The sequence below is a fragment of the Antechinus flavipes genome, chromosome 6, assembly GCF_016432865.1.
Source record: "Antechinus flavipes isolate AdamAnt ecotype Samford, QLD, Australia chromosome 6, AdamAnt_v2, whole genome shotgun sequence".
Classification (NCBI taxonomy): domain Eukaryota; kingdom Metazoa; phylum Chordata; class Mammalia; order Dasyuromorphia; family Dasyuridae; genus Antechinus; species Antechinus flavipes.
Genome location: NC_067403.1, coordinates 95,696,277 through 95,720,199, shown reverse-complemented (window position 1 = coordinate 95,720,199; position 23,923 = coordinate 95,696,277). Strand labels below are relative to the sequence as shown.

Genomic DNA, 23,923 nt, shown 5'->3' with positions numbered 1-23,923 from the left:
CTTTTAGTTAAAGTTTAGTTTGTGTGATGTTGGCTAAATCACTTTCTCTAGGTGGGCTTCATATTTTTCATATATAATTTTTGAGATTTGGCTAGATAATTGCTAGACTCCCTTTCTGGTCTTAACATTTTATAATCATATGAAATTGCAGATTTCTGATAGGGACAATTGTTCAATCAATTGTAAATGCTCCTGACTAAATTATCATTCTACATCTCTCCATTTTGTCCATAAGGATGTCATAAGTGACATGAAGAAGTGATATTACTGAAATTACATATGCATGTGTTTTTCATTTCTTAATTTATCATTCTAATTTTTGGTTTGGACCTGCAATTTCATCAGTGTAGGTAGGGTAAGGACTCCTGTTAAGGAATCTCCTACCAATGAATATTGTCAATATTGCATTTTGGAGTCTTGAGAGTTGCCTGGAATACTGAAAATTTAATACCTTGCCTAGAATGATAGAGTTAGAATGTCAGAGGTAAGATTTGAATCCAAATACTTTTTATTTTTTATTCTTTTTGGGGCCAATCAGAGTTAAGTGGCTTACCCAAAGTCACACAGCTAGTGACTGTCTTGTGATGGTTGTCTAGGGCTCTGAAATGTTAAGGGACTTGCCCTATGTCCATTAGCTATTCTGTATTGGACCTGGAACTTGACTCTAGGTCTTCCTGACTTCTAATTTAATTATATCCTCATGATGCCTTGTTCCTTTTTCCATGGCCCAGGGATTGAGGCAATAATTTATCTCAACACACACACACATACACATACACGTGTGTGTGTGTGTGTGTGTGTGTATAAAACTCAGTGCCCAAAATGATGAATTCTTTTTTTTTTTTTAACAAATCTGTAACTTTTTAATTTAACATCATTGAACATTTTAATGTCACAAAAGTATTTGTCTATTTAATATAATAGGATGGTTTGGAAGTAGGGCATTAGAAGTCAACATTAAAAGTAAAAATGTATAAATCAAATGTGGGAAGTGAATCATTTATAAGATTAAGATAATAATATATAGGGTTTATGATATTTGCTCATTTTACAAGGTCATGTGTTGATGTGACTTTCTTTAACTCGTTATGGTATTTTGTGGGTTGCTGGGATCTTATTATATTTTATCTTCCAGAAGTCAAACTGACAATATTTTTTTTCCCTCACAGTAAAATATAAATGAATGAAATATCATCTGAGTAAAAACAACTTAAAATTTATCTAATCTTAATTCTTCTCTTGCACAGTAAAATTTGGGAATAAGAGTAGCTCAGAGATATATAAGGCTAAAAAAATGAACGTTTTCTAAGGTAAAAACATTTGTTACTTGACTTAATAGGCTTAAGATTTCAATCAAAAATATTCTAAGTATTTGGGAAAGGAGTGAGGAGAAAGATATTTAAAAGGCATCAATGTGAAAAGGAATAAGAAAAATAGATAAAGATTCATCACTCCCAAGTTCTATTATCTAGCATAGTGCCTATCATACACTAAGCACTTCATAAATCCATATTGTTTGGTTGTTATTTTAAGATTTTTCCCTCTATCTTTCCATCATTTCATATCATGTGTCTTTCTATCTAATATATCAGGCTAGCAAGGTCTCTGGGCTTGGTCTGGCTACTTTGTGTTGATCCCTAAAACTTCTGTCATCAAATGTCTTCATTTCTTTAAATTTTATTATTAGATTATTCCAGTCCAGACATAAGATTCCCAGGATAGACACCTCCTCCACTGATGCAGGTGGCAATTCATTGTGGTTTATAGTCTTAGAAATGAGAAGTTAAATAACCTGCTCTGTCATATGAGTCCTTTGTGTTAGAGCAGGACCAGAACCTGGCCCCCAAGAACATCCATCTTTTTACTTTGGCAAAACTATAAAGGACAACCTTTTGGTAAATAGGTAATGATACTCTTAACTAAATATGGGCAATGCGAACGGATCCTGGGAGGGTATGGGGTTAGGAAGGAATTTAGAAGTCAATTAAGTCCAAACTCCTCATTTTACAGATGAGAAAACAGACCTCTCCAGAGAAGTCAATTGACTGTGCAAACTGTTATGAAGCATGGTTCAGACTAAGCTATTCGTGACCTCAGTGCTCTCTCCATTGTAACTTTCTGCTTCTGAGAAAAATTGGGATGGTTGCCCACACGAATAGGGTGATCCATCATCTTTGTGCATGCTTTCATCATGGACCGCCCTTCATAACCCCCATGAATTTGTCTGTTACTGGTCCAAGAGAGAATTTAGATATTTTACCCGTCCACAGTAGGAGATGTTATAGCTTTGTTGATAGGACAGCTGACCTTGGCATTTAGGTTCAAGGATGTCAATGTTTCAGTGCTCAAGCAAATTCTACAAGATTACAAATTACAGATGAATTTAACCCATTTCAGTGGGAAAAATGCTTTTGGACTTTCTTAAAATTTCCTAAAATTATTGGTCCAGAGAAGAATATTCTGTAATATGTTTTGAGTGGTCAAATACTGCTCTTTGCTCCTAAACCCGATAACATGTTTGCCTCTATATACAGCTAGTTTTACTCCCTCTTCCCTTCATTAATGTGTGAAGGTTATTTACAATCACATTTGCCCTATTCCTTACACTTGGAATGTCTTCCTTCTCCAGTTTTTTGATTTGTTGAAATCTATCACAATAGATATCACCTCCTACTTTACTTTATCCCTGCAGTTAGTTAGGAATGATCTCTTTCCTTTGGTGGACCTCATGCAGTACTATTTCTGTACTAATCATGTTGTGTTTTAATTATAATTATTTGTGTATTTTATCTTTCTAGTAGCTCTGTGAGGTTAGGTGCCATGTCTTTTTTTTTTTTTAATGGCCTCAATAATTTTATGGTTAATGAGAAAACTTCTGGATATTCTAAAAGAATTCAATAGATAATACTAATAATATAAAAATAATAATTATAAGGCTGAGATATAGATAATAAGACATGGCATGTTATCTACAATTAAAAGTTTACAAAACACTTCACAAACATATATATCACTCATTTATGCCTTAAAACAACCCTTTGACACTAGTACTATAGATATCATGATCCTTATATTGCAGATAAGGAAATTGAGGCTCAATGTCCTTGAATAATAACTTGAACCATGGTCACTAAGTTAATAAGTGTCAGAAGTGTTATTGAAACTCTGTCTTCCTTTCTCCCTTCCTCCCTTTTCCCCTTTCTTTTTCCCTCCCTCTCTCCCTTCCTCCTTTCATTCCTCCTTTCTTCCATCTTTCTTTTCTTCCTTCTATATTTTTATTCTAAATTTAATAAATTCCATATAAAGTCCATTTCCATATATATGTAGTAGAATAGAAAACGAAGATTGTTTATGCACATCTTTATTATGTATAGTTTGCTTTTCTTAGATACATAGTAAGGTCAGCCTATAGCTTTTCAAGGTGTCCTGCTTGTTTATGCTTCTTTCTGGCCTCCCATTTGTTCTCTTATCCTCTAAAAAATAAAGATACCTTTTTATGATATTTCTCCAAGGAATATTGTACTAAATTTCAGAATTATTTGGATCAAGATAAAAATATTGCAAGCATCCAGAAAGAAACAATTCAAATATCGAGGAACAACAATCAGGATTACCCAGGACCTAGTAGCTTTCACCTTAAAGGATAGAAGGACCTGGAATCTGATATTCTGAAAGGCAAAGGAACTTAGATTGCAGCCAAGAATCAACTCTCTAGCTAAACTGAGCATTATCTTTCAGGGAAGAAGAAGGACTTTCAATGATACAGATGAATTTCACTTATTTCTGGTGAAAAGACCAGAGCTGAACAAAAAAAACTGATCTTCAAATAGAGAACTCAAGAGAAGCATAAAAGGTAAAAAGGAAGATACTTTTGAGAACTAGATCTCTGTTATGATCATACTTAGAGAGTGCAGGCATAATTTGATTTTACTGTGATAATATAAAAAAGAAACTAGAGGTGGAAAGGGGATTGTGCTGGAAAAAGAAGAAATTGGAGGTAAAATGAAGGACATTACATGGCACAAAGATGCAAAGAAAACCTATTATAATTGAGGGAAAGAAGGGAGGAGCATGAACATTGTGAGAATCTTACTGTCATCAGATTTGGCTCAAAGAGAGAATATCAAACATATTTGACTTCATGGAGAAACTTGTCTCACCATATAGGAAAGTGGGAGGGGAAAGGGTAAAGAAAAATGAGAAGCTGATAGAAGGGAAAACAGAAGTAGTAGGGGAAAGGTGTAAGAAAGGGGAAGGGGCTCTAAAAGAGGAGGGCTATTTGAGAGAGGTGGTGGCAGAAGCAAAATACTGGGGAAGAGGAAAAGGGAAAAGGAAAGAGAAAAGTATAACTTGCAGTAAATAAGATGGCAGGAAATACAGAATTAATCATTTTAATTGTGAATGTGAATGAGATTAAAAGCCAGAATTCTACAATATGTTATTTACAACACATTTAAAGAAGAATGATAAGAGAATAAAGGTAAAAAGGCTGGAAGGCTGGAGCATAATGTATTATACTTCAGGTGAAGTAAAAAAAACAAAACAAAACAAAACAGGGGTAGCGATCCTGATCTCAGATCAAGCAAAAGCAAAAATAGATTAAAAGAGATAAGGAAACTATATCTTGCTAAAAGGTACTATAGATAATGAAGCAATATCAGTATTAAACATATATGCACCAAGTATAGCATCCAAATTTCTAGAGGAGAAATTAAGAGACTGGAAGAAGAAATAGACAGCAAAACTATAGTAGTGGGGGATCTCAACCTTGCTCTCTCAGTATTAGATAAATTGAATCACAAAGTAAATAAGAAAGATGTTAAGAAGGTAAATAGACTTTTAAATATGATAGATTTTTGGAGAAAATTGAATGGAGACAGAAAGGAGTATACTTTTTTTCTTAGTGGTTCATGGAATCTATAAAAAAATTGACCATAAATTAGGGAATAAAAACTTCAAAATCAAATTCAAAAAGGCAGAAATAGTAAATGCATCCCTTTCAAATCATGATTCAATAAGAATCACATTAAAAAAAAAAAGATCCAGGGAAAAAATAGACCAAAAATTGGACACTAAATAATCTGATCCTAAAGAATGAGTAGGTGAAACAAGAAATCATAGACATAGGTGATAACATACAAAAATTTATGGGATGCAGCCAAAACAGTTCTTAGGAGAAGTTTTATATCTTTAGATTTTACTTGCAAAAAATAGAGAAAGAGAAGATCAATGAAGTGGGCATCCAACTAAAAAAACCCCTTTCCCCAAGTAAATACCAAATTTGAAATTCTGAAAATAAAAGGGGAGATTAATAAAATTGAAAGTAAAAAAAAAAACAACTATTGAACTAATAAAGACAACTAAGAGCTGGTTTTGTGAAAAAAAAAAAAAAGATAAACCTTGTAATTAATTCAATCAAAAAAAGGAAAGAAAGTCAAATTGTTAGTCTCTAAAATGAAAAGGTTACATTTTCTATCAATGAAAAGGAAATTGATGCAATAATTAAGAATTATTTTGCCTAACTGTATGCCAATAAATATGATAATCTAAGTGAAATGGATGAATATTTACAAAAATATTGATTGCCCAGATTAACACAGGCGGAAACAAATTACTTAAGTAGTCCCATTTTAGAAAAAGAAATTGAACCAGCTATTAATCAACTCCTTAAAAAAAATCTCCAGGGCCACATAGATGGATTTACATGTGAATTCTACCAAACATTTAAAGAACAATTCCAATATTATGCAAACTCTTTAGAAAAATAGGGAAAGAAGGAATCCTACCAAATTCTTTTTATGACACAGACATGGCACTGATACCTAAACCATGTAGGGTCAAAACAGAGAAAGAAAATTACAGACCAATTTCCCTAATTAATATTGATGCAAAAATCCAATCAAAATAGTAGCAAAGATTACAGTAAGTTATCCCCAGGATAATTATATCTTGCAAAAAAGGGTACTATAGATAATGAATCAATAGTATTAAACATATATGTAGTACCAAGTGGTATAGCATCCAAATTCCTAGAGGAGAAATTAAGAAACTGGAAGAAGAAATAGATAGCAAAACTATAGTAGAGGGGGATCTCAACCTCAAAAATATAGAAGATAAATATAGACACCATGACCAAATAGGATTATACCAGGAATGCAGAATTGGTTTGAGATTAGGAAAACCATTAGCATAATTGACTGTATCAATAACCAAACTAACAAAAATCATATGATTATCTCCACACATGCGGAAAAAGTATTTGATAAAATCTAATACCCATTTATATTAAAACCACTAGAGAGTATAAGACTAAACAGTGTTTTCCTTAAAATTATCCATAGCATCTGTTTAAAGCCATCTGTAAGCATATTATATAATGGGGATAAACTAGAATCATTCCCAGTAATATCAGGAGTGAAATAAGTTTGTCCACTATCACCATTACTATTCAAAATTGTATTAGAAATGTTAGCTTTGGCAATAAGAGAAGAAAAACAAATTAAAGGAATTAGAATAGGTAAGAAGGAAACCAAATTATCACTCTTTGCAGATGAGATGAAAAAACTATTAGAAACAATTAACAACTTTCTGAATTAATCTACTTATTCAGTGCCATACCAAACAAACTACCAAGAAATTACTTCTCAGAGCTAGAAAAAAAAAATAAAATTCATCTGGAAGAAAAAGTCAAGAATTTCAAGGGAACTAATGAAAAAAAATGCAAATGAAGGTGGCTTAGTCCTGCCAGACCTAAAACTGTATTATAAAGCAATGGTCATCAAAACCATTTGGTAATGGCTAAGAAATAAAGTAGTCAATCAGTGGAATAGGTTAGGTTCACAGGACAAAATAGTCATTCTAGTGTTTGACAAACCCAAAGACCCCAGTTTTTGGGATAAGAACTCACTATTCGACAAAAACTGCTGGGAAAATTGGAAATTAGTGGAACAGAAACTATCCCCATCTAACACCCTCTACCAAGATAAGATCAAAATAGGTTCATAATTTAGCCATAAAGAGTGATATTATAAGCAAAGGATAGTTTACCTCTCAGATCTGTGGAGAAAGAAGGAATTTGTGTCCAAAGAAGAACTTGAGTTCTGAATATTACTGAATGCAAAATGGATAATTTTGATAATATTAAGTTAGAAAGGTTTTATGCTAACAAAACTAATGAAGACAAAATTAGAAAAGAAGCAATTAAACTGGGGAAAAAATTTTGCATTCAAGAATTCTGATAAAGGCCTCATTTCTAAAATTTATAGACAATTGATTCAAATTTATAAGAATTCAAGCCATTCTCAATTGATAAATGGTCGCAGGATATGAACAAGTACCTTTCAGATGAAGAAATTTTCAGATGAAGCCCATCAGTTGGAGAATGGCTGAATAAGTTATGGTATATGAATGTTATGGGATATTATTGTTCTATAAGAAATGATCAGCAGAACGATTTCAGAGAGACCTAGAGAGGCTTATACAAACTGATGCTTAGAGAAATGAGCAGGACCAGGAGATGATTATACTCAACAATAGCAAGATTATATGATGATCAATTCTGATGGACATGGCTGTCATCAACAATGATATGATTCAGACAAGTTCCAATGATCTTGTGATGAAGAAAGCCATCTGTCCCCAGAAAGAGGACAGTGGGAACCAAATGTGGACCACAATATAGTATTTTCACTCTTTTTGTTATTGTTTGCATGCATTTTATTTTCTTTCTCATTTTTGCCCTTTTTGATCTTATTTATTTAGTTATTTGTGCAGCATGATAAGTATGTATAGAGGAATTGCCCATATTTAACAAGTATTGAATCAATTGCCAACTGGGGTAAGGAGTTGGGGGGAAGAGGGAAAAAATTAAGACACAGTTTATTTTATTCCCGCTGAGGCAGTTGGGATTAAGTGCCCAGGGTCACACAGCTAGGAAGAGTTAAATGTCTGAGGACAACTAGATTTGAACTCAGGTCCTCCTGACTTCAGGGCTGGTGCTCTATCCACTGAGCTACCTAGCTAGCCACCTAGCAAGCCCCAAACACAGGTTTTTGTAGGGGTGAATGTTGAAAATTTTCCATGTATATATTTTGAAAATAAAAAAACTTTAATTAAAAAAAAGGTACCTTGATGACTCTTGGTACTCCATCCATATGAATTCCCATGGGAGGCAAAAAGCTAAAAGCTCTTGTAACAAATATTCATAGTTATAGTAAATATCTGTATTGAATGGATCCAAAAATATTTTACATCTTGAATGTTAGAGAGGAAGTAATTAATATGCTCTATCATGAGTCCTCTGAAATTACATTGATTGATCTTCTCAAGTCTTTCAAAGATTTTTTTATTTATAGTTTTTTTTTTAAATAATGTCATGAATATTTCTCCTGGTTCTGCTCACTTTACTCAATATTAGTTCATACAAATCTTTCCTAGTTTCTTTGAAACTGGGTTATTCATCAATTCTTATGGCACAACAATATTCCAGTGTATTGATATGCCATATTTTCTTTAGCCATTATTCATGGAACTGGAATTTTTCTGAATTCAAAGCTTTCTTTGCTAGGTCATGCTATCTCTCCTGTACTTTTTAGGTGCCCAGGTAATGTTGACGGAAATGAATGACAGACATGCTATCTATACTGTATTATTACAAACAAGAATAATCTCATGTGTATTTTATTTTGTAAGACCTTATTTATGTGCTTTCATGTCATTTAAAGTGAAACACTTCTCTGCTGGAATTTATTGTAGTTCAACATTGGGAAATATGACTGTTCTATGTAATGGGCAAAGGATTCAGTTTATAATGATTGTGTTAAAGCTTTGGAAAATTATCCTTCCATTTGGAAGCATTCTTTGATAGGTTTCTCAGAAGAACGAGTGACTCTGTGTGGGAGTTAGTGCTTCCAGGTTTATTTATCTAATTCCACTTCAAGTACTTTGTGAAGTTGCTAAGCTTGAGATGATAGTTTAAGCAGAGAATTCTATTTTGTCCTGAGATTAACACAAGACTAATGCTTGCTGCATTCTCTTGCCATTGTTAGGGGGAGTTCTTTGGTAGAAGGAGTGCTTATGTATGATCCATGAGCTTGTGTGCTAGTGGTTTAGATTGTGGTGATTGTTAGGGTCTTAACTCAGCAACCATGAAGTTGACTTAAATTGATTTGTGTTAATTTTTAAAAGAGTACTTTCCTTGCTTAGCCAAGTGTGGTTAGAGCCTCTGCTATAGGTAGGATGTAGAGACACTGGGGAGCAGTGTTTGACTGAATCTTTTTTTCTTGTAATAGATACATTTACATCTTGTTCAGCCTCAGAATAATGCTTACAAAGAGTTTAGATTTAGACTCTAGATGAATAAATATTCAGGCTTGTCAGTCAAGTTCTCTTCTCTGGCTAAGTTTTACTAGAAAGCCCTTCCCTATTTCCTGTGACAATTCCATGCCATGCTGCCTATTTTCCCACCTTTGATCCTGTCTGGAATTGTAGGTCTCAATGATGACCTTGGTCTCTAGAGAGAATTGCCCTTATCTTATTTTGTCTTAGGCCCACCATACAGAAGAGGGGACCCCAAAACTCTGAAAATCCTTGAAAGAGAAAATCTCCTTCAACTCTGCCTCAGTGAGGGACTTTGCCCCAGGGACAAACAGTTTTCTTGTTATCTGGGTGGGGTGGGCTCAGTACTGAGATGAAAGGGAAATTCTAAGGAAAAAATCCAGAATCGTGTTGATTGTTTTATCCTCTTGTTTAAGTTGCTCTGCTTTGACTCCAAGTGAGGAAGATGAGTTGTAGCTGGACATTTATTCTCTGGTAGTATCCATGGAGTAAAATTTTCTCTGCTTTCATTCATTGAAAGTTAATGTTTCCAAATACGTGTGTGTGTGTGTGTGTGTGTGTATGTGCCTGCAGCTCTCATCCACATGTAAAAGACCTTGAGACTTTTGCTGATATTCTGACCATTTTCATAACTGATACTGAAAGTCCAAGAAGAAAGGGAGTGAATAAAATGAACCTGTTAAGTCACCCAATTTTGCCATGATTTCTCAACTTCTTAAGCAACATTCCAACCATTAACATGATCTTGCTTTATTAAAACACTATTAAAACTAGGCTACATGTTTAGTTATAAACAAACCTTGGCTCCACTTTAATTGCTCCTTGTGACACAAGGCTGTGATTTCCAGGAAAGAAAATATTAGTGCGGCTCTTTTTTGGAGAGGACCGGATTTGGAGTCAGAAAACTAAAGTTGGAACTCTGCCTTTTCTACTCACTAGTCGACTAGTCTGACATAGGGGAAGATGAGAGATCCTTCCAGTTTTTATGGTGTTTGATTGATTCTGGTGCTTGTTCATGGTTCATCTAGTATTTTTTTTTTTTTTGCAATTAAAAATTATTTATACAAGCATTTATTATCTCTTCCTTTCACTGCCTCTCATTAAACCACTTAAAAAAAACAAAAGAAAAATAAAATCCTTATAAAATATTCATAATTCAGCAAAACAAATGTCCACATTGTCCCTGTCCAAAAATATGTGTTTTATTCCTCATTTGAAGCCTCTCACCTCTTTGGCAGAAGGTGGAATGTATATTTCATCTTCATTTGTCTGGACTTGAGGTTTGTCACAGAATTCATGTGAATTCTAAGGTGTTTCAAGACTTTTTCTAGATAAGGGTCTTGTGATGGTATAAATTATCCTTATAATTCTTCTCACTCTGTACTTAGAGAATTTCCTAGTTTTCTTTATCTATTTTGTCATTTCTTATCACACAATAACATTGAATTATTATATTCATGTTCCATAATTTTTAGCAATTTTCCTAATAGGTGGCTATCCTTTTATTTTTCAGTTTTTGGACAAAACAAAAATATAAGTATTTTTGTACATATAGGATCTTTTCTTCATTCACTGATATCTTTGGAATATAGACATGGCTCATTGGCTTTTATCCAAGCATATCTAGCACCTCACTTGAACTTTGGCATAACTATGTTTATGGAACACTGGTTTAGCTATGAGGTAAGCCATCAAGGTTGTTCTGAATATCTTCAATGAGCAACTGCATTCGTTTCTCCACCTTCCTTCCTTTTCTCTTTTGGCTGATTGGATCGAGCAGTTTAGTGCCTGTTATTTTAAATGTTTGACTCTCCTGTCTTTGGTACCTGAAAATACTTTAAGGACAGATACGAAATAATCAGAAAACTTCTAACATTCCCGTATCTTTGCTTAGAAAACCCCAAATGGGGTCATGAAGAGGTGGACATAACAGAAATGATTGAACAATAATCAATTAGAATTGAAAATGCAAACGAACTCAATTAACTAGATTAACTTTTCTAAGAATTAAAGTACTTGAAAATTACCAGCAATGCAATGGAGAGGTGGCAACACATTATGAAAAATGAATTCTAAGGGATCAATAAACTGTGTGATCATCTGTATCCTTGCTGAAAAATAAAGCAAAAGGAAAGTCACTAGCATATTGTGCCTCCTCCTACAAAAAATTAATTGGATGACATGGATGAGAATTACAGGGGATGGTTTCCTGCTTCATCACTGGAGGGAATTCTCATAGCAATCAAAACCATGACTCCATTGGAATAGTTTCCTAAGATGATTATTACAAGATGACCACTTTCTATGTTTTTATTTTTACTTTTGTGGTATGGACATTCTAATATGATTTGTGGCTCACCCAGCTCTGATAGTGCTTTGGGATGTGGTGAAAGTTTTTATGTGAGAATAAAACATTTTAAAGGAAAAGGAATCATTTATAATAGACACAAAGAAAGCCCACAAGTGAATAATCATGTTAAGCCCTCAAATGGCTTGTAGTAAGTTTAAATATCTAGTAGAAATGGAGAAATCTGCCAATCAGCTCGAAGGCTATCCATTCTGGGAATTCATTATGGTTGTATTTCTTCTCAAAAGAACAGAGAACTGAACAGATGGAGGATCTCCTTCTCAAATGTATTTCTGTAATCGTAGGTAGTTCAAACAACTTCAGAGTGTGGCTGATGGGCTGAGATTTTTTGAAGAACTAGGAGTTGAACAATTGAAGGCAGTAAGATACTTAGAACAGTACTGGCATAGAAACTACAGAGACTTGAAAACTGACATTAATATATGCCCTGAGGTGGTTTCACTAAGGTTGCATAAGAGTATTGCCATAGTTCTTAGAGCAAGTATATATCTCAGCCAGAGAACTTGGTGTTAAGTTCAAAGACTTAATTTTAAAAGACTGACTTTGTACCTGGTGAGACGATCTCTAACTACCAGTGATAGGATAAAGAACAGACTTACATCTTTCTGATAATGTACATATGTTTATATACAATAGTTGTTGTTTTTTTTTTTTTTTTTTTAAGGTATAGGGATTTTGAAGGTCATTTGGAGTAGCAGGATTAAGAGATCTGGAATTTCTATTTTCTAAGCATAGTGATTTCTGTTCAGTGACTTCAGAGATAACATTGTCAAGGGAAAAATAGCTCAGGGAATGTTGAGGGCAAATACCAGAGTGACCCCATTCAATAGTCATAGTTGGAAGGAGTCCAGAACTCATTTTTCTCTATGTAACTAACAAACAAAACCTGCTCAGAATCATGTCTTTAACATATTGCATACATTCTTGAAAATTATTCAAGTACTGTTTTCAAAATCTTTTTTTAAATGTTTAAGAAAATTTCAAGTTTTGTTGTTGATCAAATTATTATCTTTTTAGTGAATAAAAAAGGAATTTACTAAGCTTACTATAGTCCAAGCTCTCACTGAAGAACTTTGGAATTGATTGTATGACACTGTCAGCATGGTATGTCTGAATCAAAGAAAGTACTATGTTGTGGAAGTAAAGCAGAATTACAGTAGCTCAAAAGAAATGTGAGATGTCCCAATTCAGATGTCCCATCTTCACCCACAGATGTTTATATAGATATTTTGTACCTAACCTATAGAGCATTCCAAGCTCATATTGAGTTGATCAGCCCCAGTCAGACCCAACTGTAACTTGACTCTAACATAGTGATGTCATTTGGCATCCAATACGCTTGGGGTTCATGTAGAAAAAGGAGATGGTTCCTCATCTCAGGAACCCCCTTCTATTTAGGGGAAACAACACATTTGTAGGAAAGTTCTCCTACAATGCTTGTGGGAAGGCCTGGATGACCTGCTTAAGGTACCCCATTTCCTTTATTCTAAAACTTTGGATTTCTATACCATAAAGAGTCTTTGGTCACTGCCTAGGAATAACATGTATACTTGGAAAAAAGAATGAATGTTGTTGTTATGCATTTTAATGCGATTTTGAGATTACAGTAAATATTTACCCACTTTATGCTTGTTTTTGTTCTACTGGAAATTTTAAGACAATTTTCTGAATATCCACAATTTTTACAAATTCAAACTTCTAAAAAGAGGCTGTTCACTGGTGGGACTGTTCCTTGGACCCAGATGCTTTTTTTCTTAGCATTCATCTAGAGTTAACAGCTCGATGGCACAGTGGATGGAGTGTCTGGATTATCAACAAGAAGACCTAAATTCAAATGGTGTTTCAGATACTAGCTGTGTGACTCTGGACAGGTGACTTAATCCTATTTGTCTCAGTTTCCTCATCTGTAAAATGAGTTGGAATAGGAAATAGAAAATCGCTCCAGTATCTTTTCTAAGAAAACATTCAAAAGGGGTCACAAAGAGTTGGACATGATTAACAAAAAGGATGTTAGGCCTGGTGTCAGAAAGCAAGGGAACTTATTTGAAGACAATGTTTTCTTTAAGACTAGAAGGTCCAAGCGTGTCACTTGACATAAAAATATTATGTTTTACTTGGAAAGAAAACATTTCATCCTACTATCTCTATTTTCTTTTCCTTGGGAATAGAAATAAAAATGCATTGTATCAATTGTCACAACTCATTCCTTTTAGTTATCCTTAAATTTCAGTCTTAGTATTAAGTCTGTTATAAAAAAAAGTCAAAATAAAGCTGTGTTCTTCTTACAATTAAGGAAAAAATGAGAAGTAAATGTATGAAATCTTGGATGATGAAAACTCTGACAGTTATACTTGTCCTTTCTCCTCTAGAGCAAGGTCAGTTGTCAAGATTTTGGGGAGTATATTTCAGTTTGAATCTTTTTTTTAAAGCACACTAAAGGCCTGGAGGATGTGCCAGGGCCATGAACAACCAGAATATTAATTAGACTATAGAAAGCACTTGAAAGTTCAAGTCAATAAGAAATTACTTTCAGCTGTAGAATCATTGAAAACATTGTAGAGGAAGTGAAGAATGAAAAACTTCCAAAAAAGTATAAGTATAATAAGCAGGAACTGGGAGGGAGTGCATTTTATTTTAATGATACTTTTTACTGAAGTACCTTAAGGTTTTTTAAATACTTACAAATATTTCATTTTATCCTCACACCAATTCTGAGAAGTCAGTGCTATCATTATTCCTGTTTTACAGATGAGTAAACTGAAATAAGTGATTTGCCCAGTGTTAAACAGCTAGTTGATGTGTAAATCTGTATTTAAACTCAGGTCTTCTTGATTTCTAGTTCAACATGAGCAAAGACAGGGAGAGAGGAAAAGAGCAAGATAAGTCTTGGGAATAGTAAGTTAGTTGGATTTAAGTGGACCAAAGTACTTGGAGAGGAATAGTAAGAGATAAGCCTGGAAAAGGTAGTTTGGAAGAACTTGAATTGTCAAGTTAAGGAGTTTGGATTTCTGATAGGATTTTGATAGACCTCAATAGTGTACCTCTCACAAAATGGGCACTTAAATCCTATTTGTTTTAAAGTGATGGATGATACTACCAAAGCAGTTTATTAGGAAAATTACTTTGGCAGCACTGTGAAAGTTTCAGGTTTTGTAAAAAAAAAAAATGATATGTGTTTTCCCCAAGGTTGCCAAGTTAGTAAATAGTGAAGCAGGTTATTTTGAATTCTAGTCTAGAGCTTTGAAGGATAAAGAGAAATATTAATTAAATGATTGATAAGGAAAATTATTTTGCTGCAATATACCTCAGTTCTCTCATCTGCAAAATTAGAGAATTGTTAATGAGGAGGTAAACTAAATAAAATTCAAATTTAAATATCACTTTAAAGTAAGAGTCAGTGTGGCATAATGTATAGAATTAGGTTTGGAAGCAGGAAGTAATTGTTCAGTTGTTCAGTTATATCTGATTCTACATGACCCCATTTGGAATTTCCTTGGTGAAGATGAAGTGGTTTACTATATTCTCTTTTACAGCTCATTTTACAGATGAGGAAACTGAGATAAACAGGGTTAAATGACTTGCTCACATAGCTAGTAAGTGTCTAAGGCTAAATTTGAATGTCTGATTCCAGGTTTGGCACTCTTTCTATTGCATCACCTAACTGAATTAAAAGCAGAAAAAGCTGGTTTAAATTCTGCTTCTCATGTATACAGCACTGGTTATGTGACCAAAGGCAAATTTCTTAACTTCTTAACTTCTCAGTGTTGTGGTTTATTTCATATTTAAAAGAAATAGGAAGTTGTACTTAATAATTTTGCAGTTTTATGTGTAATCATCTTTTAAAAATTATACTCTATTATGGAAATGCTTGTTTTATTCCATAAATTAAAAAAAGAAGAAAGGTATATAAAATGGGATGAACTCCTATCTTGTTGTGTTATTGACAAAAAGCAGCCACCTGGTGAAACCTGTCTTTATGAGAAGACTCTTAGTTTAAATTTGTAGTTTTAGGTGACTTTTAAGACTATAAGTTGCAAAGATATAGCTGACCTGCATTGAGAGAAGGGGTTTTCTCTTCTGGGAGTTTCTATACCATGAAATCACAGGTTAAATTCCTAGTCCTTCGAGGCATATACAAAATGCTTTCTTTATAGAATACTTGGGAAGTAGATAACACAAATATTATCCTCATTAAATATGAGAAAACATATGTAGAGAAATTAAGGGGTGTGGTCATGATCACCAGTTTATTTAATTGTAGCCAGTACTAGATCTTAACTCAAGCCTCCTAAATTCTGAATCTCTTGAGCTTTCCATCATTCCATCCTTATTAGAGGGTCATTAAGCTTTAAAATCATGTATTCCCAGGCCTAGACAATCTCCATGATCATTTGCAGTTCTCAGTTCTTACATGTTAAAAATTCCTTATAGAATATTCCTTGAGAGTTATTTTAACTGATGTTATTTCCAGGAAATTTTGCTTTCCTCATTCAGACTTAGGGACCATTTGGATTTCAGTCAGTGTCTTAGGGCTGCTGGAAATGAACAAGGAACATTGGATTTTTGTATCATTAACATCCTCCCCTTGTATAAACCAACAGCTAATTTCATATGTAACTACAACACTTTCTCTCATAGTCCATCTCCCTAACTTCCCTTTCCTTTTAACCAATCTATGAATGTCTAACTGCAGTGCATCCATTTTAGCTGCTACCCTCCGTGTGATTTGGATGACTCCCAGCTCCATGAAGAGAACGCCTTTAGATTGAAGAAGCCTTCCTTAATTTTCATTCAGGTCTCATGGAAGTGAACTTTGGTAACTCTTACTCTTTGTAAACTTTTTTCTTCCCTTTAATATAAGCAAACAGAATCAAAGGGACTTGGGACAATGAAGGGCACAACGGATGAAGTTCTGGACTTGAAATCAAGAAAATTTCATTTCAAATCCCACCTCAGAGATATTTAATACTTGTGAATTATTATTCACCCTGGACAAATACATACTTTCTCTCAACCACAGTTTCCTCATCTGTAAAATAGGGATAATAATAGCACCTACTACAAAAATATTGTTGTGAGGATCTAAGGAAAGAACATATAGAAAACATTTTGCAAATCTTAAAGTGCCTTTTGTATGTTAGCTATGAAAAGAACCATGCTTTAGTTGAATTGTTTATTGCTGGATTTTCATTTATATAAATCCATAAGTAGAATAAAATTTTTCTGTGGGTGAATGTTTTAAAATTCTAATAGAATCCTTTCCTAGTAGAATAAAATTTTTCTGTGAGTGAATGTTTTATAATTCTAATAGAATACTTTCTATTAATGCTTTCTGCATAAAAATAAAACTACCTAGAAAAATTGCATTGCCAAGAAACAAACAAAAAAAGTGTATTAAGAAATATCTTATTTGCCAGCTACAAATTCTTAAAGTCTAGTTTGCTATTCGGTTCTGGAAGGGAGCCATCCTAGCTTGGGTTATTAGTCTATAACTCAAGCAGTTCAAGGAGCTCAGTTTGGAATGTCTTTTGTCCTAATCATATATTTTATATCTCTCTAGGGGGTGGTGAGAAAATCTTGATGCTCAGTTTTAACTCCCACACTGTTAAGCTGAACCTTCTATTGTGCTTTCCCCCTTCCATAAACCTTCCACTATATTCATAGAGAGTTGTACTTTTTAAAGAACACTCATCTTTACTTTGGTTGTCACTAAAAGGAGCAAAGGTGCTTGAAATGATCTGTTGAGAAGGAATGATAGTTGGAAGTTGAGTGGTTTCTAGGATTATGAAACTAGAAATTTTGATATCTATTTTTCCTCCCTTTTCTGAACTAGAGAGGCAATGAAGTGGACCGAGGGCTGGTCTTGAAATCAGGAAAATAGACCTATACCTGGTTGATTATGGCAAGATTCCTCACAATCACACAATTAATTGACTGAGAGATAGATGGTGGATACCGGTTCTCATTTTGCTTTTTACCTGTTGACTGTTAAAAAGCATTAATTCTATTTCCCCCTCTATTATATTGACCTGAATTTATGTTTTCTTGACTTCCAGGATCACATTAGGATGCTGTATTAGATTGATCAGCTCTCAATCTAATTTTCCTCCCAAGTCAGAAAAAAAGTAGTGAAAAATTTAAACAGAATTAGTTGATTTGATAGAGCAAAATCCTACCTAAAAGTTTCTTCCTTCCTATGTTATCATAAATTATGTCTTTGAAAAGTGCATTACCAGAGAGAACTTTGATGGCACTCTAGTTATTATTATCAGGTAAGTTATAAGACAAGTAGAACATAAGTTTCTTAAAGCCATTGACATGGAATTTTTAAGCCCTAAGTCCTGATGGAAAAAATCCATTGACCACTATCTTTAAGATATTCCTTTTGTGGATGACATTGTGCTATTACATTGAACCCATGAATGTCACAGGGTCTCTAAAATTAGGTTTATATTCACTCTAAAGGATTTTGCTACACATAGAGGAAAACCAATTGATAAAAAATTTATTTTTTCAGACCATGTTATCAAAACCAATAGGCAAAAAAATTCCTTTGTCCAGACTATGTTATCAATTTAGGACAGGGCAAAAAGCTTGTTTACCTGTGTTGATCTCTTTCTATCTGTTGGGAGATATGAGTTCAAGAAGGAATGTGGCACCTCTGAATGTGAAGGCTTACCAAGCCTTTTTCAGGACTGTTTATTCACTTTTGGTATTCACTTATAACTTAGCTTTCACCTGAAGCTATAGCATGTGCAGCTGCCACACACCTTGGAGGGGCTAAAACAGGTTGAAAAAAAAACGGACAAACTTCAAAACCCATAGGTGAGTTAGAGGGATGTCTACTCCAAGTCTGTAAAGACTTTCCCCTAGTGGAATGGGCAGATGAGAGCAGTATGTTTCAAAACTATAAAGGCGACTGAAGTTGGTTCTATGGAGTTCTTAGATTTTGCATATATGTTGAAGGAACTAAGGTCATCCACTGCGTCTCAGATAATTGCCAATAATTCTGACTTTTGTCCTGCCATTAGACTTTGATGACTCAAGAGTGAGTCTTTGTTCAACTCTGCTTCATTTAAATCCAATTTATGCACAAGTCAAGTTCTTACCCCAGTCCATCCTCCTCCACTCAGCTATCAAAAACTGGTCTTCCTAAAGGGAAGATCTGATTATGTGACATTCTATTCAGGAAACTTCTTTTGTCTCCCAATCATCTGTGGTATCAAATGTGAAATCCTTTGTTTGGCAATTAAAGCCCTTTGCAACCAGGGCCTCTCCTTTCTTTTCAATCTTCTTACCACATAATCTTTGATCCAATGATATAGGCTACTTTGCTCATCCTCCCACTAGACATTTTATTTCAGACTGGGGATCTTCACTGGTTATTCCCTGTGCTTAGAATTTTTCCCCTCCTCATCTCCATATCCTGGCTTTTTTTTATTCCTTCAAATCCCAGCCAGAACTTTTTTTTTTTTTTACAAGAAATCTTTCCCAGTCCTGTAATATTAGTACCTTTTCTTTAGGATTATCTCCAAGTTGAATCATATATTTTTTTCTATATATATCCTTGTGAACAAGGACTATTTTTTTTTTTTTTTTTTTGCTGAGGTATATGGGGTTCAGTGACTTGCCCAGGGTCACACAGCTAGGAAATGCCATTTGAACTCAAGTCCTCCTACTTCAGGGCTGGTACTCTATCCACTATACCAACTAGCTGCCCCCAGGGACTATTTTTTAATCAAGATGCTTATAATCACATGGGGAAGGGGAGACCAAATGAAGATAGCCATGTATATAAATATATAAAGGATAATTTGGAGTTGACCAACAGAAAGAAGACACTAGAATATGGATCAGGAAATATTTCTCCTGGAAGACAGAATTTTAGTTCATCTATGTTAATGTTGGTCCTGAACAGTTGCCTTGCTTAATACCATTCAAGTAAGACACCATCATTTGGCTCTATATTACTGTTATGCCAGTCCTTGACATTGTGAAAGGTGTTTGTGTTTGTGTATGTTTAGTCTTAGTAATCAGCCATGAGACACGTAATGCATCTTGAAAGTAGGGAAGTAGTTGGGTACATTCAGGGGTCAGGACAGACATCCAATCAAAAAAAAAAAACCTCATGGGGTATTTTTGACAATTTAGTTCCTTCAGTGGATTTCGAGCAAAGGGCATTTGTCAGGAGGTGTGAAATTAGAACAGGAGAAAAAAAAGTTTATTCTGGGAGCTGATCCTATGGTGAGAACAACATGAGTCTTGGACTCAAATGAGGGTAACAGAGATTTCTCTCCAAGGTCCTTAGCCATTTGATTTCCAGAAAAAAATTTATTTGGATATCTGTTTAGGACAATTAAGTATTAAGAGACAATGTCACCATCAGAGGAAGTCTCATCGTAGACCTTAGAAGTGTCCTTGGAGATAGGTCATTAATTACCTGCCCAGGTGCCCAGGCTCTGGACTTCTAGACTGAAGCTATAGTTACAGAAAGAAGCAGATTAATGGCTTCCTCGACTTACAATAGAAAGAAGCCTAGAACTGAACCAACAACTAGTTCAGGGAAGAATAAGTGATGACTCCAGACGAAGGATGGGAAAACATTTCAGAAAGAGTGTACAAGGGAACTTAAAAAAAAAAAAACAAAAGAAAACCTTAATTCCCCCTTGCATTATGTTACAGGACTAGAATAAGTTAGCAAGATTTTTTTTTACACTTGAAGAATTTACATTTTGTTTATTTTAAGTTAGGTGGTAGGAACTTCCCTAGAGCAGGGAAGGTAGTGACAAAGAGAAACCAAGAGGGGGGCCCTAATGAACTCTTTCTCTCAGCTTGCTGATTACAGAAAATAGTATTTACTGGAAACCATATTATATTTCTTAATTTTTAGATTTGAAGAAGTTCAATATTGGTTTTCACTAGTGTTCACTAAAGGACAAACTAATATTTTCTGTTTGTAGTTATGGTACCATTCAAATCACAAGCCATTGTTCCAAATCATAGAGTTTGAGGAAACAGCAGTTATAGGAGTAAAGTGAGTTGGCTAAGGTGATGAAGGTAACAACAGAGCTAGGATTAAAATCTAAATTCAGTACATTTTCCTGTTTCACATGACTTTTTTAAAAAAAATTTTAATAGCTTTTTATTTACAAGTTATATGCATGGGTAATTTTACAGCATTGACAATTGCCAAACCTTTTGTTCCAATTTTTCCCCTCCTTCCTCCCACCCTCTCCCCTTGATGGCAGGATGATCAATACATGTTAAATATCACATGACTTTTTACAGTATTTTCTTGTAAATACTAAAAAATTTTAATTAGTAAATAGTAAAAAAATAAATTGTTTAGATTATTATAGAAAGGTTAAAAAAAAAATGAAATTTTGAGTTCTTTTGTATTCTAAATGCAGCATAGCACAATGGAAGAATGTCTGACTTTGAGCTTAAAGTTCAAATCTTAACTTTGCAACTTCCTGTCTTGGGTAACACTGGGTAAGTAACTTCTCTTATTTTGATTTCCTTGGTAAAATGGAGGAATTGGACTAGGTAATCTGAGCTCTCTTCTGCTACAAATCTTTTTTTTTTTTTTTAAACATATGTGAACATTCTGTTTTTAATTTTCCTTTTAGAATTTTTTTGGATTTTTTGAAATTCCAAAAGTAGTAATTCAATTTAACTTTTTAATAATGACTAGCAGAAATTTAAGTGAATTTAGTTGTCTCAGATCACATGAATATTTTATGCCATAGTGCCTAATCCTTTAAAGGAAGAATTGGTCTAAATAGCTGCTCCAAGTCATTTAATCTTGACTCCTTAACTAAAATTTTGGGTTTCAATGAAAAATTACTGTGATATTCCTTGTTAAACTAATGTGCATTTATAAGTAAATGTCCATGTAAGCTCTTTGCTGGATCAAATTAATTGTTCCTTACAAGTTTTACTTAAGTTGAATTTGTGTTTCCTTGGTAGTTCTTTGTGTGTGAAGCATTGCCCTCTACTGGATAACTGCTGCAATCTATAAGACTTTGAAGGAAGAGTCTTTGTTTAATGTGCTTTTTATTCAGTTCAATTTCTCTAAATTTGTTAAGAATGGACTACTTGCAAACTGATTTGCTAAGTTATGGGGATAAAAAGATACGATATAGTCCCTGCTTTCAAAGATCTTGAAGGATCATCTACTTAGAACTGGAACAGATTTTAGAGATTTTAAAATCCAATCTCTTAATTTTATCTAGTGAGGAAACCAGATATGCATAGAAGTTCAAGGGCATTGTTTAGGATTACAAAGGTGGTATTCACCTATTTTCCTGACTGCAAGTCCAGAACTGTATATTTTATACCCCAGTACATCTTAAGATATTATACTTTCTGTATCCTCAAAATTCTTTTTTTCTTTTTTTCTTTATCCAAGGTGTAAGTGGTTATGTGGGAAAGTATAAATTCCCCACTCCATTTATTCTTTCACTTTCTCTAAAGGAGTTCTATCCATGGGGAGAGTGTAGTGGAAGTTGGAAGTGACTTCATTGTAGTGATATCTTCCTAATTAGAATGCTGCTTTGGTAGTGATATATATGCTTGGATCTGGAGAGCCAAGAGTTAAAATTTTAATGCAAGCATTTACTTGGAAATGGCAGACACTATAAATCAGGGTTTGACTTATTGTTTTGTTGTTTATTTAGTCTTAGCAAAGTGATGGAGATGTTAATAATGCAAATAATACTTTAATATGTATGGAAAGCTATTTGTTAAAATTTGCCACAACATTCCCTAGTAGTCTCCAGACACATAGAATAGTTTGAAGCAGTAATTGACTCTATTGCTTTTTTGGGTGAGGAGCCTTTCCCTCTGTATCCTGGGAATTAAGAACCCGAGTTCCTTTGATCTTAAGATCAGACTTAGAGAAGGAAGATACTTCTGAGGTCTCGGAGTTCAACATCTTTATTTTACATAGAAGGAAATCAAAGCCGAAGAGGTCAAGTTAAGTTATTTATCTTGCTTCTCATAGCTAATAAACGATAGGGCCAGGATTTAAATCCAGATCTTCTGATTCCAAATTCATGATTTTTCTACTCTATTGCTTTCCTTTAAGGGGAAAGCTTCTCTATGTATGAATAACTGATTTATGAAGAAAAAAATGGTTCTTTTTCCTTAAAGGGGAGCTATCAAGAAGATGTAAAAACTAGATGAACTCTGGAGCCCCAAAATAGAAAAACCACAAATAATAGTCAACTGGTTTCAAGTCATCTCATAGTAATAGGGAAATTTCTCTTCTCTTAGTTGGAACCTCTGCTTCGAGACTTTTGTATTTTGGTATTTTATTCCCACAGTATTGCTGGGAAGCTTGGTGCCTGTGGCCTTTGGGTACCCACTTAACTATGAGGCATAATATCAGTTCACTCTGACCATGAACCAACCCACACAGCAGAGAAATAGTCTATTGTGCCCTCAAATGAAATTCAAGATTTACTGGAGAATGGGAAATGAATGCCGGTGTTCTTCACATGGCTTATAGCCACCCTAGATTAATCATGGACATTCTGACACTGTATTCCTCTAAAAAAAGAAATAGATATTTAAATTATATTCCCAAATGGAATCACTAAAGCAAGATTTTGAAGAAAGCTCAAGGAGTCCCTTTAAGGAAAATGAAGCACTGGGCCTTTCTCATCACTGTCTACTTTAGAGTTTTCTCTAGGGTACAGAACCAATTCTTGCTCCCATGAAACCCACTGACATTTGTTACATGTAATCTTTTATCCCTCCAGGGAGTTTTCAGTGGGGCAAGTTATTATTATTTCAAAGGTGACTAGGTTTAGACCTCGGAAATTAGAGTTGGAAAAAGTTTGGGATGGAAGGGGCATGAGAATGAATTCTCCCTGATTTTTTTTCTCTTTCCTTGTTTAATATTTATTTTATTTTTATACTGTCTCACCTCTTCCCAATCTCTGGTTTGCTAGAAGAAGTTATAATGCTTTTTAAATCAGTCTCAGTAAGTCCACGGTCATTTACCAGTCTTGTACTAAGAAAGCAGTGTGATATAACAGATAGAGAGCTAGCCTTGAGGAATCTGAGTTCAAGATCTGCCTCCAAAATATCCTAGTTATGTTTCCCTCGGGCAAGTCACTTAATTTCTTAGAAAATGTGCCCTAATGGGCGTTGGTAGAGAAAGTTTTTTTTTTTTTTTTTACTGGTTTCCTACAATGAAGAAATCATAGATCA

At 34.2% G+C, this 23,923-nt stretch overlaps 1 long non-coding RNA gene across 1 annotated transcript in view; it reads right to left on the bottom strand.

Annotated features, from left to right (window-relative positions):
• Positions 1-23,923, bottom strand: part of LOC127542132 (uncharacterized) — an 88,970-nt gene that overhangs the window by 5,789 nt on the left and 59,258 nt on the right. The gene's annotated exons all lie outside the window — the stretch shown is intronic.